The 18731-nt window shown below is 39.5% G+C and overlaps 1 long non-coding RNA gene across 1 annotated transcript in view; it reads right to left on the reverse strand.

Annotated features, from left to right (window-relative positions):
- LOC107514797 overlaps window positions 1-18726 on the reverse strand; it is a 31970-nt gene extending 13244 nt beyond the window's left edge. The window contains exon 1 of the long non-coding RNA XR_001597870.2: window positions 17279-18726. This is a non-coding gene — a long non-coding RNA (uncharacterized LOC107514797). The remainder of the gene's footprint in view (window positions 1-17278) is intronic.
- Window positions 18727-18731: the final 5 nt, after the last annotated feature.

The following is an 18731-nucleotide window of genomic DNA, read 5'->3' on the forward strand; positions in this document are numbered from 1 at the left end:
GTTGTGCCTTGTGTTAGCAGGCTAAAATTCTTTTTAAAAAGTGGGTATAAATTAGTTTATAAATGTAACATTGTCTGTCTAAAACAGTTAGTAAAATAATGTTACATATGTACATCATTACCGATTAATACTTTAATTCGCTCATTTGCGATGTCTGAAACACTATTTACTGAAATTGATAAGCTGACAAAGAGCAGAACTAATATACAATAGGTCCAACCATGGACAAATCTGAATTAATACTGATCAATTCAATCAATGCATGGGAACCTGAGATTAAATTAAATTGAACGAGTAAATGCCTACTTGGATTAGTTTACATAAGAGGATAAGTTTATTTGGTAGTCGTCGATATCCTATTTTTCATGCAAATCATCAGCTTATTTTCAGTGTCTGTCTTCCGTCTTTAGCCCACGTAGGAGATGGAAGTGGCTAGGTGGATGGGGAAACACAGGTGGAGCACAGGCATCGATCAGAGATTAGAAGAAACTGCCTCCTCAGTTCAGAAGGGAAATACGTCAAGTGCTCATCACGCTTCATGAGCCATCGCGCCTAGATTGGTGGAAGATGCTGGTATCAAAGTTTTAGTGGAATAATCTCAGTCACATGCTTGATTGGCTCTATTCAATGAGCCTGCTCAGTCGTTTAGTTTGCTTGACCCTAGACAGATGACTTACAGTGTATTGGACAGGTGTGGGCACGATTGTGCTTCCGAAAGCAAATAACACTGTGAGAAGCTTTTCTTGAAGTTTGATTATATACCACGTGCCTCCTCAGTGTTGATCAGGTATCTCTCCCCTTTGTGCTAAAAACTTCCTTCTGGGTATAGATAAGATGTGGTTCCATAGGGTGGCCTCTAGTTTTTGGTTAGTTACTGAGAAAAATCAGTGTTTTAGTAGAAAAAGCGTGGGAATTGTCATCGCAAGAACTGAACTTACAAACATTTCAACTTGCGCAAGTCACTTAGCTTGAGCTTCAGATTCCTCATGGGTAATTTCAGGCTAATAGCAACATCTTTCCAGGTTTTGTACAGATCAAATTAAGACATGCACTTGAAATGTCTTTGTAAACTGGGAAGCGAGCCAGGCATTTTGTTTTTGTTAGTTAAAACACTTTAACTTGCTTATCACTCATAGGCATTTACATATGGCATATTTTAATATAAAATAAGTTGCTGAAAATCAACTAATGCAATACTAAAGTTATATTTAAGTTTAATCTTCAAGATTTCAAATACTTGAAATACGTTATTGAATTACGTTCTGTAGAAACACAGGAAAGAATGAGCATATTGGTGAAGTGTGAGACACAGGGCCAGAATTCTTTTCTACATCTTAATAATAAAATAGCTGCAAAATCCAGGAAAGCCAAATAAGAGGAGTTTTCTGACTGCGAACACTTTTTTGGAAAAGGCACAAAGTCCTCAGTGTTACAGTATTTATAGTGTTATAAAAGTAAAGTTATTTAAAACTTTGCCATAGTTGAAAAACTGCCATATGTATAGACAACTCCTCTGGCATTAAACCTGTTTCCTTTTTTCCTCCCCCTGCAAAAGAAGATATTTAGTGATTTTAAAGAGGTTTCGCCTGGTTGAAATCTTCTGTACAATACTTGCTTAATGAGCTGATTAACAACTGTTACCGAGAATTAATGAATCAAATCACAGTGGTAATCACCATATTGCAAATGGCTGTGTTGTAACAGGTTATGATGGAGCCATTCATTTTACAGTGACGACTCTTTTGTATAATGAAGGTATCTGAACAGATTGTATCCCAGGTCTCATTGAAGGAACTCCCATAATGTTTTGGAGACAGGAAAGTCTTTTGGAATTCCCTCAACAGTAAGCAACAAAAGACTCTATTAGTAGAATATTATTCTATTAAGCACAGGAAGCATTTTGATCTTAAATAATTATTCAGAGTGCTTTAAAAATCTATTTTAGCCTTCATATATTTATCATAATCCAAACACAGAGAAATCGTGCCATCTGATTAGGCATCTGCTTTAACGTAATTTGCAGTGGAATGGCAGATAAAACATAAATGGCTGCTGCAAGGGGATTTTAGTTTTGACAATTTGCTGTTTGTCAGATAGCTTCCAGTTCAAAATATTTAATAAAATAATTTTTTTTTTTTGCACTTAAGGTAGTTCTTGAAATCTCGTAGTCTTGAGTTCTGAATTCCGTTAGAGAATGCTTTAATAATGAATAGGTATCTCAATAAAGCTATTATAAAAATAACGAATAACTATGATTCTGTTATATAGGCAGCAGATAATGTGTTGTCATGTGCTAATATTGAAATTAGAGATATAACTAACTGATTTTGTGTAGTTGGTTTTCTAAATATTTATTTAAAAACTAGAATTACTCATTAGTCTATGTAAGCTACATCATTCCCTTTGCAGTATAGCCTCATGATTCAAGTGTTTAAGAAAATAATTCAAATGGCTTATCAATCTCATGTTGGGGAAAAATGGCTAAATGGATTAAAATATCATTCCTTAATTATTCTATTCAAACTAGATATGCAGGTTAAATAGAGTTTAGAAGGAAATTAATCAAATTCAGAATATGTTTAAACAACTTTACCATTTATAATTTATTCTAAGAAACATAAGATTATGTAATAAAAATTGCACAGAAGCCTGGATCTCAACTTGGATTTATTGGGGAGGACTCACGTATAGTGTAAGTTTTCCAGTTGAAGGTCAATTCATTTCGGCTGGCTACAAGTCCCACATATACAGATTTTTAAATAACTATACTCGTTTACTATACAGATATTACTTCTAATGGGCTTTCAATAGGCTTTATGTAAATGAGGCAGCCAACACACTTATTGCTTAAACATACCAAATACTGAGTAAGCATTGTCTGTTAAAAAAGAAACGAGAAGCTAATATGTGGCAATTATAAGCCTACTACATTATTTCTAATTCTCGCGAGAAGCCTGTAATCTAGAAAGTATTTCATTTTACAGATACAGAAACTAAGTTTCACTAAAAATTCTAAAAAGTATAATTGATATGCTTAGGAAATAAAATGGAATCATATACAGAATGCTCAGTTAAAATCAGAGAAGACAGGAGGGGAAAGAGGAGAAAAAGGAAACAAACAAAGAATAACAAAGTTAAAAGCATGGTGGATCAACTACATCAATGCTCGCTTTAAACAAGAACGTTGTAGATGCACCGACTAAGAGAGACATTGGTCCTTAGAGCGAATTAAAAAACAAAATCCAGCTATATGTTGTCAACAGGAAACCAGTTTCTCATATTTTCCTAGCTTTGGGTAACCCTGACGGTTTTGAGAAGTCAAGTGGCATTTCCTCATAGCATAGTCAAGGTACAGTCCATCAACCTGACTCACTGCTGCAGATGCCAGCAGCCTTCATCACCTGCCTGATTGCGATGATTCTCACGGGCAGTGGGGCTGGGAATGCTAGCCTCTGAGGGTCTGCCTTGTCTCCCCTGTTTGCCAAACCATAGTGGCACGTCTCCTCTCATTCTTTCTGTTAATCCAATCATTTCAAACACCAGTTCGAAGTCTTCAAATTTGCAAAGATTTTTGTCACCTGCAGCCAGGGCCAGCTTCTGTGTATATGTGGCCTGTGTAGTAACAGAACTCCTCCCTTAAAAGAGCCCATGCTCAGTTGAACACACTGTTGACTCTGTTTTGGAATTCTTGACAATTTCTGAATGAGGGACCCAGTAGATTATACAGGTGGTCCTGACTAGCACGACCCTATGGCATTTCTCCTCTTTGAACTCCTAGTCAATTCAGTTGCTATTATCACATGCTCACTTGTAGCCTCCTCTTAAATTCTTAGGTCTCTGTTCTCTCTTCTAAATGAATTACAAAATTCTTAACATCTGTGCTCTAATTCATTGTTGTATTCTATCGGCATTCAGTCCAGAGTTTGAATGTAATAGGTGCTCAATAAATGTTTGCATACTGTTGGGCTGTTGCGCTAATATTTAACTCAGTGGAAACAGTGTCATTCAGAATAAAATGTCCTGTAAATCACAGTGCAGAAGTAGACAATCCTGAGGCATCACTAAAAATCTGAGGATTCCACAGGGAGCAATTAACACAGAACGATGATCTTCATGAAATTCAATCAGGGGGCGTACAAAAAAAAGTGAATTAACACATGACTTGCACATAAGAATTTTAAATGTGTGCATTGCGTCAAGAACTGGATAAGCGGTTCCTTCTCTCTGAAGCCTTCCCCTTGTCACTGCGGAGGAGAAATAGGGCTTGTCCTACTGTGCACACTCCTAGCGCCCTCCAGTGTCTGCTCTACGGCTCCGTGGTCTTCCCAAAGCAGTGTGTAGGAATCAGCTAGAAGACTGGCCCCATCTGTACTTGATGTGATGCAGGTCAGGTGTCAGCATTTCAGGTGACGCCTGTACCGTAGTCGGTAGTTCTCATGATGATGATGAGATGATGAGTCGGGTTATGATTCTCAAAGGAAGACTGAGGGAATCTGCATTTGGGCAAGTGGTTTACGTAATTCTCACGATCAGGAAAGTTTGGGACGTGCTGCCCCAGCAACAGGCCATGCTGGGGGATGTTTCTTGCTAGAACAGAATACGGCCGCTTGCGTTCTAAAGGGGTCTCCATTTCGGGGTGGGCTTCTCAGGTCACCAAACCTTTCCTCGCTGTGCTGCTCCTTCGGCTGCCACAACCACTGGCCACAACACGTTGCGGTTCGCAGGCATGTATTGGGCCCGACGTCGTTTACATTACTATTCTGTCCTCATCTGCTGACCTGTCCACAGTAATTCACGTTGAACCTTAGAGCTGTTTCATTTTCTTCAGATATGATCAAATATTGCATTCTCTCAATCTCACTAGACCTTTTCCCCGAGGCTCTGCGGGCCTCCGGGCCTGTGCTTTGAAAGTTTTGCCCAGCTGCTCCGAGCCAACCTCATCCAGCTCTCATTAATGGGGTTAGAAGGGTTGGGGCTCAGCATTTATCACAAGCACCTTGAAAGACATTTGTATCAATGTCAGTACATTTTTTTCATTGCAGATCTATATTATTTCGGTTCTACCACCTGGCTTTTTTATAGGCTGAACTGAGGACTTAACCAACATTTCTTACTTTGTCTGTAGTGGAAAATTTTGTTGACGCTTCAACAGATTTACAAATTATCTTCAAAACATACCTCTTTTTTTTAAACTAAGAACTCTCTGCATTTACCAGTTCAAAACTATACGGAGAAGAAAGAGCATGAAGCAGCCACGTGGCCCAGCCATCAAATGAGAAAGCATATGATTGGCTAACCTTGTGCCTCCAGGTGCCCACCCACTGGCGCGCTATGTCTGGGGACAGAGCAAGAAACAGTCCCCCAAGGACACGGGAAGGCAGTCCGGAGACAAGTGGCACAGCTGATGAAGGCTCTGGTGGCCGGCCAGCAATCAGCCACACGGTGGTTTGGTTGCACAGACACCTCATGTTGACTACATAGCAAGAATGAGGAGGCAGGAGGGGCTGGGAGTGGCAATAGCTCTTCACCGAAGGGCTGATGATGCCCGAATCGGTGTGGGGGAGGGGCGGGAGGGAGCAGGGGAGCATCAGCAAGCGATCTTTTCAGGACCCATTCCTTACGCCAGAAGAAGTAACAGCAGTCATTCAGTGGCTTCTCAGTATAAAAAATGACTTTACGCACCAAAATTTCAAAAATAAAAAAAAAAGATAATTTAGAATCCGTTGCCCCTTTCGTAGCTAAGCAAGTTATAAATTATAGTGCTTCATAATGTAGCCATTTTATTTCCCAGTGATTCTGGTTCTTTGCGTGTATATTTATCCAATTGTCCATTCACTTACGTTTATAACTACAGGGTCTCGCTCTGGGTTTTAGAAATGAAAAGCACTAAAAAAGTCAAAGCAACAATCAATTCTTTAAAATCCAGATTCGCCCTGCTTGGAGTCGCATCAAGATAGCTGCATGATTATCCAGAACAGCACTGACCTAGAGACCGTGGTGACTTCCCATGGCAACGGAAATTGTGATGTTTCCCTTTGCTTTGTGTGGGGCTCAGTCAGCGAAGATGTACTCCAGGTGAGTGAGCCTCATTCAGAGTGAGGTGGCTGGAGTCTGTTTTGGTCTGTACGTAGATAAGGACTGTGAATTCACCTTGAGAATAAATAAAACCAGCTCATCTGAACTTATATTTATCTCTCACAATAAGAGGAAGTTACCCTACTTAATGGGAAGGAATTGTCTTTCCTGCTCAAGCATGATGATGGCTTATAGACCTCAAAACCTGCTTTCTGATCGAATTTTAATCATTTTTAAGCCACTAAAAGAATCACGGATCCTATTTTTCTCCTAGTGTCTGCCTCAGTCTGTGCTAAGAATCATCACGGCAGATTTCCGAAAGAGATCACATGAGCTGTGCAACTAGGACCGAACTCGATATTTATAGTAAAGCCCCCTGCACCATCCAGATTCCAAAACACCTGCTACGTCTTTTCATTTGTGAGTTTCAAGCCACTAACATACATTCAATCTAACTTTTACAGATTGCGCAAAAGAATGCCTGCAAATCTGGGCTGCAATTAAATGAGAAGAGTAAGCAGTGTGATTTTGATCATCTCCTGGCCTCTCTTCCTTGCTTACTGTGTCTACACATGTGTGTTGAGCACCTGCTGTGGGCCGGGCATTAACCAGAGTCTTGAAACCATCTGAGGAAAGAGCAGACACACCCCCTCCCCTCACACAGGTACAGTACCAGTGACGAGAGGGAAGCAGAAGCCAGCCAGCAATTGCAGTGGCTTCTGTTGTGTGCTCTGATGAGATGAGTTCAGAATGTTCTAGAAGCACAAAGAAAAGGCACCACTACGCGCTGGTCAAGGAAGGCCTCCTGAGCCTAATGTGTGTGGGAACTAGAAAGAGTTCAGCGAATTTCAGGCACCCTAAACTCAGCAGCGAGGGTCATCTATTCCCTTAGCTACGGACTTAAAAAAAAAAAAAATCCTATTAGAAACCAAATAAGGTGAAGATTACAGGGAAACCTCTTTGTCCTATTTTTGCAAGTTCTTATGAATCTATAATTACTTCAAATTAAAAAGTGAAGGAAAAAAAAACACGAATAGCACAGAAAAGGTAACACTTAAGGAAATATCTTAAAACAGCCTGGTTTTGTCCAGATCTGACTTTGGGGGTTTGTGACCACTGAAGCCAACAGGGTCGCCAATCAGAAGGGCCTTATGACAAAAAAGAACCCAGAATAGTGTTAAACTAGGTACCCAAAGGCACATGTTTATTTCTGCCTGCCGTAGTTGTATTCGGGGCTGACTCTTTCAACACAGAATTATTTAAAAAGAAACTCTGAGAAACTATAATTATTCCTCATAATGATACCTGTGGCTTGTTTTTGTAATATATATTTCACTTTTATAAGTGAAACGTTATATAATTGGATTGTTAATTAGCCAGTAATAGCTACCTTCCGCCATCCTGGTCATGGCCATGTAACTTTTCATGTATTTTCTATAATGGGAAAGGTTTACTGTAAACAGAGAAGGTTCCTTTTAGAAGTTCCCTTTGGAGATGTTAGTGATTTTATAGAAAGAAGAGATGCATGGCAGGCGCATAACGGTGGTGGGAGGAGGGGTTGGTGAGAGAGGAGAAGATGGGAAAGAGATGAGGAGAACGAGAAAGGGCTCTCCCCAGGAGAGAAGGTGTCTAGAGATGGCTTCTCAGGGGAGGCGACGTTTCATAGAGAACCGGATGGGGTGAGGGAACAAGTTCCCAGCCCCGGTAGCTAGAGCAGCAGAGGAGCCAGTGTGCCTGGGGCACAGTGGGAGGACAGGTGAGAGTGTGGCGGGGAATGAGCTCAGAGGTGTCCCAGAGACCTGGAGGACCTCGGCTTTATTCTAATTCACGTGTTGAGACATGGGGTTGTAGATAGGTGCTTTTGACTTATCGCCTCTAGTAAGCTAAAAAAAAATACCCACAAAGACGTTGAGTCCTACTCCCTGGATCCAGTAAATGTCATCTTTTAAGGAAAAAGTGTCTTTGCAGATGGCATTGGGGGTCTTGAAATGGAGGGACTGCCATGGATTGTCTAGTAGGTCCTAAGTGCTATAACAAGTGTTCTTTTTAAAATAATTTTTATATTTCAATTAGAGTCGCATGCACTCTTTCATTAGTTTCAGGCATACAACATGGTGATAGGCTATTTACACACATTCCAAAGTGTTCCCCCCCAAGTAATCTAGTACTCACCTTATTATTTACAATATTACGGACCGTATTACCTATGCTGTACTTTACATCCCCATGACTATTTACAAGTGTCTTTATGAGAGAAGCAGAGGGAGATTGCTCACACGCAGAGGAGGAGGAGGCAATGTGACCAAAGGGACGTGGAGACTGGAGTGCTGTGGCCACAAGCAAAGGAGTGCCGGCAAGCCCGGCAGCTGGAAGAGGCGAGCGATGGCTTCTCTCCTAGAGCCTCCGGAGGCAACACAGCCCTGGCAACTCCTCGATTTCAGCCCAGGGATACTTATCTTGAACTTCTGGCCTCCAGAACTGTGAGAGAATTAATTCTGTTGTTGTAAACCACTACGTTTGTGGTCATTTGTTACAGCAGCGATAGGACATTAACACATCGGCGTATGGATGATATTATTTAAAGACATACACTAGATGAGATCACCAAAAAAAAAAAAAAAAAAAAGGTGTAGATGGAGAAGAGAAGCTATCAGAAAGTGAGCTCCGGGGCAGCAAACATTTAGAAACCAGAGAGGAAGAACTGAGATGAACTGACAAATGACTTTCCAGATGTGCGTGATACCATATGCGTGGAATGGGAAAATGGTCAAACAGAACTAAATCAACAAAACAGAGGTGGTCATAAAACCCTAACTTCTTTAGGAACTTACGGAACTCTGGGGAAATGCACAGACTCCCCCCAAATTATGTGCAATGAAATTAAATCAATCTCATATATCCTAAAGAGTACGTCATTCTCGCCAACATCTTAGAGACACGAGGGTGCCAATATCTTGTTTTCTTTTCGTGACGGATGTGTGTATAAATTTGTATAATCCAAAACATTTATACCCAGTTTGAAAAAAAAAGCATAAGGAAAATGATCCATTATAGTTGGTTGGATTCTATCTCAAGAATTAATTAGAGCCTATAGAATATGTTTTTAAATATTGGGTTTAAGTCGTCGTTTGAGATGGGAGTTAGGATGATGTAATTGATCTGACAGCTTCGTGCATGTCATCATTTGATTTACGATTGAGCAGACAGTAATCTCTGACAAATCTAATCTTCACCAAGAAAATACAAGTCTTTTTGCCTGAGTCAACGGAGACTTCCTTAAACTTGGATAACGCATCATGTCACTTTCAGTAATTTGGGTTGATGTTTTCTTTGTGCAAAGCAAAATTAAATGATGAAATACGCAGTTCTTGTATGAAAGAATGTGCTTAGGAACAAAATGCCACGAATAAAAATCAAATGAGTAGAAATCTAAATTAAAGGAGTCAAATTACTTCAACAGAAATAAGGGATGAAGTGATGGGGGCTTCGGGTCCGTCCATCTGAGCAAAACTGAATGTTTTGTTTAAGATAATCAGTAACTTATGATGTAGGAAACCCATACAGATTCCTGGTATCAAAACGTTTAATCAAAACAGACACCAACAGGAATGACATGCTGGATCCACGTGACAGTGTCAAATTGTTAAATTTATCCTTTTGCTTCTTTCCCTTCATCCATACTCCTTTTCTCTGCTTCCTTCTCCCAAAAGGTCCCTTTAGCACAGACAAATGAGGCAAGTCAATAACATACACAACATCCACCCAAACGGACAGGAAATATCAAGCCAATTCCAAGCCGGGTGGACAGCAGCTGTGGTCTTGCCTGTGAAATTAGTTCATCGGTGGCTTCTGGGCCGTGAAACATCAGAACTCTTTCATTTACACGTCCCTATAAACAAGGAAAAATGTGGACGTAGGTGAAAACCTGTCTGCTGAGATTTTAGCATCTAAGTCTGTGTGTATATTGCGCAAGAGAGAGGAAGAGGAAGAGAAAGGGAGAGAGAAGATACTTCTCAGTATATCTTGAGGATTTTTAAAGCAGGCAGCAATGAAACAGATTGACCTTTTATTACCTCCGAATTGAGACAGCTTCCTCCCTTTAAAGCTTCAATTATATTGCAGGTTTTTATGATTTGGGAAGACACCATGGTAACTTAGGCAATGAACCCAAACCGGGCTGTCTGATATGTCGAACTGTGTACCATACACTTCTGCGGCTTTACCAACCTGGCATCAGAAATTACCCAATTGCGTGTTTTTAGATTACTTTTCCAAATGCAGTTAGTATCCATGGCTTATAGGAAATACTAGATCAGATGAGAAGAAAAAAAAACATACTTATATGTAAATTATAGATTAATATACTTGAAATATGTATTTTAAATTTTGAAGGAAAACCTCAGAGTTTTATCAGAAATTGAACCATTTATGATTCTACTGGTGATATCTGCATTCAGGAAGGGTTTAGTTGTCTAAAATTTTGCTATGTTATTGGTCGTGGAAATTTTTATGACAAGAAAAAGTGTTCACAATAAAGTTGACGTGGGAAACAGGTTATAAAAACAGTAGATGTTATGAGTCCAATTTTATTTACTTACACTCATATGTTTATATATGCTTACACATACACTAAAAAGACAGATATGAAAGAGTTACAGTCGTTATCTCTGAATGTTAGCATTACCAAAGATTTTCTTTTCCATGCTTTTGTTTGTTTTATCTGGCAGTATGAAATTTAAAGTGCCTGCATGCACACGTGTACGTGCGCGCGCGCGCACACACACACACACACACACACACACACTTCCCAACTCATTTGGAAAGAAAATAACTCCAAGTTTCAGTGATATTAGAAAAATGAGGATAGGACTTACCTACAATTAAAAAAATTCTTTAGATGACATACATTAAACGACTATTTTCAGGGAAAACAAGGGTGTGATCTTTGAAAGAATGGAAACACGTAAAGTAAGCCCAACGCTAACCTCAGCTTTCTTCCTAGGAGTTCTTTGAAAATCCAAGAACTGAAGCCCAAACAGAAAGTAGTGGTCTCTCTGGGTGGAGGAAACAGGGGTCAGTATTGAGGAAGGTGAGACAGCTGTTGAGGGGCAGGTTCCCAGAGAGAAAGAAGCCATGCAGAGCAGGAACCCCGAAAAGTTACGTGGGGGCCTTTGAATCTTTAGCCAAACGCTAAGCTTAGCATGTGCGGAATGTTAAGATCCAGTGGAGAACAGTTTCTGGAAGACAATCACCTAGGGGAGGAAAAAAAAAAAAAAAAAAAAGATGTAGCATTTGGACAATGCTGGGAGATGTAAGCTTCCAAGTAGCCAGAGTGGAGACCGAGAGATCAGAAAGGCTGTCCCTTAAGAGTAGGGCTGCAAGGGACACAGCCGCAGAGCAAAGCCCCAAACCAAATCCCAGCTGGGTAAAAGCATGCCAGATAAAAAGGCGACACATCTGTCTTTTTACGAGACCCAAACTGACATACCTGTTTTTAAATTCATTGATCTTTGTTCATGGGCGTTTGTTTGTAAACGAGGGGTAAGCAATAAATTCATAGAATAAAAAAATGCACGGACGAGGCACAACTAAGTATTTGACTTGATTAAATTTACAGCATATGTATTTTTAAAAGGTCGTATATCCAGAAAATATAAAAAATGCTAATAACTCAGTATTTAAAAAGACGAAATGATCTTGCAAAATGGGCAAAAGATTTAAACAGGCACTTCAAGAAGAAAGATATACAAATGGTCAGTAAGCACATAAATATGTGATCAAAATTATTAGTTTCCAGAGAAATTTAAATTAAAACCATAACCAGATACCACTAAAAACTTATTAGCATGACTGCTATTAAAATACCACATGTGAGTAAGCGCAGGACTGGAACTCTGCTACGCGGATGGTAGGGGGGTACGATGGCCATTTCGGAAAACAATTTGACAGTTTCTTTAAAAAATATGTACACTATGACCCAGTAATTCTATTCTTACATATTTTCTCGAAAGAAATAAAAATACATGTCCATAGGAATTCTTGTACAAGAATGTTTATAGATGCTTTTGTCATACCAGTCAAAAAAAAAAAAAAGTCTATCGACAGATGGATGAGTAAAAACTCTGCGGTATAGTAATAAAACGAAGAGCTAATTATTAATAAAAAGGAATCGACTACTGACACACACAATATCACGGATGATTCTCAAGAATATTACGCTGAGTGAAAGAAGCCAGACACGAAGGAAGTACAGATTGAGATTCCATTTATATTAGTCCAAACCAGTGAAATCAATGCATAGTGGAAAAAAAAAATATCAGAAAAGTGGCTGCTTTTCAGTGGGAAGGGGCATGAGTTAATGTTAAGAGAAGCTGGTTATTTTCTGTATTATTTACACAGGTGTACGCCCACAGGAAAACAAATTGAATTATACCCCTCGAATTTGTGCATTTCTCTCTGAGCATATAGCTATGTTACCTTTAAAAGGAACTGTAAAATAAAAATGAAATTCTTATTAGTAGATTTATTTCTGTTGTATAATGGGTTAGCGGTTCTGAAACTACTTTTTGTATTTTCTCGACTTAAAAAAAATGAGTGCTTATATTAAAAAGAATGAGAGACTGGTTTCTCGCTGTGGGAGTGCGGATTTTAAATTTGAAAGTACAGGATGTATGCAGTGGTGTCAAATTGGAACTGAAGGCATCAGTATGAATTCCTGATTATAAAGAGACAATTATAGCTAGGTGTAGGTGTGTGTGCATGTGTGTACAAATTTCCTGAATCGCATTCATTTTCTGAGTCTTCCTAATAGAAAGACCTGGAAACAATGAGTTGCCCGTGACAATGAGCATACTTGATGCTGAGATCTTGGTTCTCAAATACGATCCTCTTCTGAAAGGTACAAGGGCTCCTTAATTAATAGACTGAGTCCAAGGATGGAGCAGGGAAGGACAAAAAAATCTGGAAATTTCTTCGTGCCACCAAGTTAAGAAAGGGCTCAAAGAATTGACAATCTGGAACAATTTAAGAATCTAAATAAATAATGATAGTAATGGATCATAAGTCACTGAATAAAAAACTCAGGAATCCATTCTCATACAAATAATAAGTGAATAAACAAATCAGCAAATGAGGAAGGCAAAAGCAAGCATCTTCTTACAGTAGAATGTCAATTTATAAATATTAAAGGGATGATAGATTAAAAGAATCATCGATTGATGGACGCTACAACAGTTAAGTGAAGGTTTCATGAGGAACAGGATATTTACACAGTCTCGAGGTATCTTCCCACAAATTATTTATTATCACCCAAAGGAAAAAGGTTATGTTTTTAGTATAGAAACATGCCGGTTACCACTTTACCCAAGCAAGCTAAGTTATCGTCAGTAATATGGGGACCAATGGACATCATCTGTCTCCTGATATTAGTCACTGAGAAGATCACAACACTTCAGGGGGTATTCCTGACCAAAAAAAAAAAAAAATACATAATCATAATATTATGTATGATGCAAGGTGCTCCTCCGAAGGGCTGGCCTGTGTCTTAGAGGAGACCTTCCACACCTCTCTACTCAGATTCCCTCACTTCTTCCTCCGACTCAAAGCCCTTCGTTGGAATCGTGGGAACATGTCTCGAGAGGACTGCCTTTTCCTTCTCCTCCTACAGAAAACAGGTCCGAATCACCTGGAGAATGCTTAATAGCAAGGGAGAGTTCTCATCTACGGCAGCATGCAATAGTAGTAGAAAAATCCTATACTCCGAAGAGTTCCTGACCCCCCCACCCCACCCCACCCCACACACATACTGGCTTTACCCTCAATCCTGACAAAATGGCACAACAGCCACTGGCCTGCAGGGTTGATCCAGTTTCAAACAAACCTGCTACGGAAGCGAGTAACTTGAGACGTTCATCTCTCTTGAAAAGTAAGTGCTAGGTGGAGAGCCAGAGGAGAGAGACAGCGATCAGGGGGATTGTTTCATAAACTATATAAATGTCTAACGAAGCACTGTATACTTGAAACTAATAATAATTTTTTTTTAAAGTACGTTTTAAATTTCTCATTTTAGCTTAGGGAAATGCCATTTTTGAGAGTGTGCTTTTGCCCAAATGGAAGCTTTAGGGAACTATAACTCTTAGGAGACTGTTTTACAGACAAAACGTATATAAATATTATTAAAAGCAAATAATGATACCACGTGGAAGAGTAGGTGAGGTCTCGCAGGATTTCACTTGCGTCGGGTTTTTATAGGAGGTTTTAAAGCCCACAAGCAAACTCAGCTCTGGCCAAGTCCTGTGTCTGGGCGTCACTAGGGACCGGCTGACTGTGGCTGTGTGCCTTGGCTGGGTGCATGCGGGTTCGATGTGCCGAGGGGTCTCCCTGTAAGAAACGGCCGCAGGGGAGCTGGCGCTCCAGCTGGTGCGGTGGCTGGTTCTACATGAGTGCGGCCTTTGTGACTCATTTACAAGCACTTGCCCACTGAGATTTAAATCCCGAGGTGCTGAATCTGAGGACTAAAATAAGGACGAACTAGCGGAGCTGACTCACTCGAACGAAGGGGTCTATTAACCTATTTATTCATAAGGCAGAAAACAGTTGTCTTTCAAATGATGTCACTACAATAGGTATTTCTGTGTGCGTGTGTGTGTGTGTGTGTATCATATTATAATTTAGTTTTCCTTCCTCGATTACGTTACTTATCTTTGATTTCCTCCAAAATGTTGTCATAAATTCAAGTGGACTATCAACCCGCATATAAAATTTGTGGGATTACATGAATTATATTAGTTGCTCATCTAATTAATTTCATGTAAATGAGTAAATTAGTATATTTAAAGTGTAAGATCTAGAACTTAATAAATGTAGAGTATCAATATTATTATTATTAGTACTACTAACTACTACCAAAAAAAGAGACAGTTTAAACAACTAGAGCCTCTCCAAGAAAAAGAAGTACTCCATGAGCACAATGGTTTTATTCCTTCCGATTGCTAAGATTTCCCCGCGGTTCTGAGTAGTTGGGGGTGGGAAGGACAACGACTTCGAAAGAGAAAGGGCTTTGCTGAACTACAGCAAAGAATTCTTAGAGGAGCAGAGGAACAGATAGATGGCTGGGAAGGCAATGGATAAGATAGTTTCCCGTATCGGCCTTCAGGTGGCGCTATAATCCCTTCAGAACCGAGTTCCTGTCCAGCTGGTCCTAGCTCTGAGCTGGAGAAGAGTGTGAGAGGAAGAGGGAAAAAAGGTGTGGCGAAAGGAGGGGAGAAGTGAGAAGTATTCATCTGGTGGGAAATATTAACAAATTGTATGTCTGAGACTTGGGGGGAGTGTCTGTAAACAGAAAGAGGAAATGTGTATATGCAAGGAGAGAGAAGGGTTCTGTAACATGTATGAGTAAAACGGTCTTTTTTCTGATTGAGGCAAAATGAGTTTTTTTGGAGAGAAAATGTTGGTGTTGCTTGTCTGAGGTTTCACGTGTTGGAGCTGGCAGGTAGAGCCCTGTGAGCAAAATAATGCACGGCTGAATTTCTATGCTCACGCGACTAAGTAGCACTGGCGAGCATCTCTCTCTCTAACCTCTGTGCAAACCAATATTACACACAAATGAATATATAACTACACAAACAGCCTCTTTCTTTTCTACCTTCTTGCCCACTTGCCTATCCTGAAAGGAGGGATGGATCAGCCATTTTTAAAATCCATTTCAAGAGGGATTGTCACAATTACCTATTCAGTTGGTCTGTGTCATCAAGTGTAAATGAGTCTGTGATGAGAAAAGCCAAAGCTCTGTTTTATTAGTCCTAATTTTGATTTTGATTTTCAGATGCCTAATTGGCTTTTACTTTTGATACTTTAGACAAAAGCGAAGTCAACCGCTGCTGATCTCTTGGTTTTCCTGCGGCGAGTGTAATTGGACTCTCTTTAGCAGTGGCGCGACTGTTTGCATAGATGTGACAGAGCAATGAAGATGGCTAGACTTAAAAGAAATCTCTTAATATATTTGTGATTAACCGGCACCTACAATAAGAAATTACAGAGAAATAGAAATCGACAGAAAAGATTGACATGGTAGGACACAGAAGAAAAAGGCAAACAAATACCCGAGCTTGCGATCTGCCGTCAACTTGTTTGATAAATAAGTGAGGCAGAGAAAGAATTTCCGCCCTTAGTTTTACACAGTTTGTACTCTTCTAGCTCTGACCTTTGTGCAGGGCCACACATCTGATGCTAAAGGAGCAAATTTACGAATTATGGAAAACAAGAGGTGACTCGGAGAACTTGCGTTAGGAATAGGCAGCCCTGTTCTCTTTCCCTCTGTTGAAGATAAAATTCTCCCGTAGTGTCTTCTTTCCTACAGAGTTTTGAAGATATATATCTTCATTTTCTTGACAATTTTGTTCATCCACTTATCAGCCAAAACATTGCTCAAAAGAAAGCCATTCTGCCTGAAGGATAGCAGAGCTAATTGTCTGAATAAAAAAATTATAGCCAAAATCACACTACGGTTAATTAATATCATAAACTAACCTTTAGGTTGATATCTTTGAGGGAAAAGTGAAATGTAGCCAAACTCGTTAAAGGAGGAATACAAGACCTTGAAAATAAGAAAATTAGTAAAGACTGACTAAATAGATATGAGTTCTGTGAAGCACAAGGCCTCTAAAGTAACCCACCACTTGCCTAAATGGTCATAAACACTCCTACTTTTGAAGAGGATGATGCATAAAAAGAGTGAGTCTTCTTAACATTAACCCTTTGTTTCTTTAATTATAATAATATTGTCTTTTTTATTTTTTTTTTTGAGAATTTAATGGGCCAAGTGCTAAATTTTACACACGCAATCTCTTTAATGTTTTCAGCTTCACTCAGGTATAATTGACAAATAAAATTGTAAACTACTTAAGTGTACAACACGATGATTTGATACATGTATACATTGTAAAAGGATTCTCCAGCAAGTCACTATATCCACCAATTCACTGATTTACCAAGTTTGACTGGTTTTTTTTTTCAGATTCTGCATATAAGTGATACTACGCAATTTCTGTTTTCTCTGACTTATTTCAGTTATACCCTTCAGTTTCATCCACGTTGTTGCAAATGACAGAATTTTTTTCTATTTAACGGCTGAACATCATTGACATATATACCACATTTTCTTTATCTATTCATCCATCAACAGACGCTTAGATTGTTCCCATACCTTGGTACGTTGAATTATGCTCCAATGATCACGGGGGTGCAGATGTCTCTTCAAGGTAATGATTTTGTTTCCTTTGTATACATATCCAGAAATGGGATTCCTAGATCACGTGGCAGGTCATTTCTTGAGGTCATTTCCATAGCAGCTGTAGCAGTTCTATTCTCATAAACAGTACACAAGAGTTTCCTTTTCTCCACGTTTTTGTCAGCAATTATCTCTTGTTTTCTTTTTTGATAGTAGACATCCTGATAGGTATGAGGTGATGTCTCATTGTGGTATACACCTGATCTCATGCAGTCTTTCTGAGAACTCTTTGAGGTACTTACAGATAAGAAACTGAACCACAAAGAACTAAAGGAAGTTCCTCAAAGCCAATTAGATAGAATTAGAATTCATACCCAGGCCAAAACCAGAATTCATAACCAATGCGGCCTCTCGTCTCTAAGCCTTATATTCCAAGAGAGCTTAACTTTACAGTCTGGGCCCAAATACCTGGTTTCCTATCATGCAGTCAGTCATGTTAGAATTTAGGAAGACCGGAATTTTAGGGTCTCAGCGTAGCTTTGTTCTCATAATAAGCCTAGCGATTGTTGTGTTTTGTCACGGCAAGGTGGGTACGGCTTCTTCTCTTTCTTTGCTTTCCTTACCTGAGACTTTTATTATCAATATATTTATCCTAGACCAGCTGCAATTCTCGTCCTCTCTGCATCACGTCTTTATTGCATCTGTGACACCTCTGTGCTTCAGGCCCACAGTGGGTAGGAAATACTCCCTCGCCTGCAAAGATACATGGACTTTTCACTCATTAATTCTACGGCACTTTAAATGACCTGCCCGTGTCTGTGGCCTTTGAAACATGGCTCCATTAGATTTGTGTAAGGGCCAAACTTTGATTATGGACTTTGAAAAAGTCAAAATCTATAATTAGACTGAAATAAAACCTGGGGGTTTCTAAAGTCTCTATGGAGAAAACCACAAATCTATTAACTTGTTCCATTTAGTTTTGACTCCGCCGGTAATATTTATAGAGAGGTCATTCTGCTCACGAAACTGTCTACTAGGAGTCTGAATCATGATTTCTAATAATGGTGGGTTTCAAACACTCTAAATCCTGTGAGAATAATCAGGTGATTTCAAAACATTTATTAGCACAACAAAATGTTTGCGAGATATCGAGAATTTCCATCCTATGTATTAACATCAAGCTCTTACAGCATAGTCAGTCAATACGATATATTATATTAAACTTTCTTGTTTGCTTGTATAATTATGAATTACCTGGCAACACATAAATCATAAGTGCTCCCTATTTTGACACTGGCTGTAAAACTCCAGGATTGACCGGCTCAGCAAGGGTCCTCAGGCCTTGACTGCAAATTTATGACCATGTGATCTTGTGGTCCACCTGGATTTCAGTGTCTCTGATTCTGAGTGGAGTTTAACTTGTGGCCCT

Source organism: Rousettus aegyptiacus, unplaced genomic scaffold, assembly GCF_014176215.1.
Source record: "Rousettus aegyptiacus isolate mRouAeg1 unplaced genomic scaffold, mRouAeg1.p scaffold_m13_p_1, whole genome shotgun sequence".
Lineage (NCBI taxonomy): Eukaryota > Metazoa > Chordata > Mammalia > Chiroptera > Pteropodidae > Rousettus > Rousettus aegyptiacus.